This window comes from Buceros rhinoceros, unplaced genomic scaffold (assembly GCF_000710305.1).
Source record: "Buceros rhinoceros silvestris isolate BGI_N320 unplaced genomic scaffold, ASM71030v1 scaffold43836, whole genome shotgun sequence".
Lineage (NCBI taxonomy): Eukaryota > Metazoa > Chordata > Aves > Bucerotiformes > Bucerotidae > Buceros > Buceros rhinoceros.
Window position 1 is genome coordinate 1 of NW_010417782.1, and position 283 is coordinate 283.

Here is a 283-nt window from a genome sequence, read left to right on the forward strand (position 1 = left end):
CCCCACCCCAGCCATGGTGGCCCCCGTCAGCCCTGGTCACTGTCAAAGGGTGTCCCCCCACCCCCGGCACATGCCACGCCGTGATTTCACACCCGGCTCGGACACGTGGCCGGCCCCGGGGTGAGGGTCCAGGCGTGTGCACACGCATGTGAGTCTGGGCCAGGTGTCTGCACATGTACATACGTGTGCGTCCTTCCCTGATGCGTGTGCACATGTGTGCATGTCCTTCCCTGTGTGTATCTACATACAGGCGTGTGCCATGTGCACGCACATCTGTCCCTGG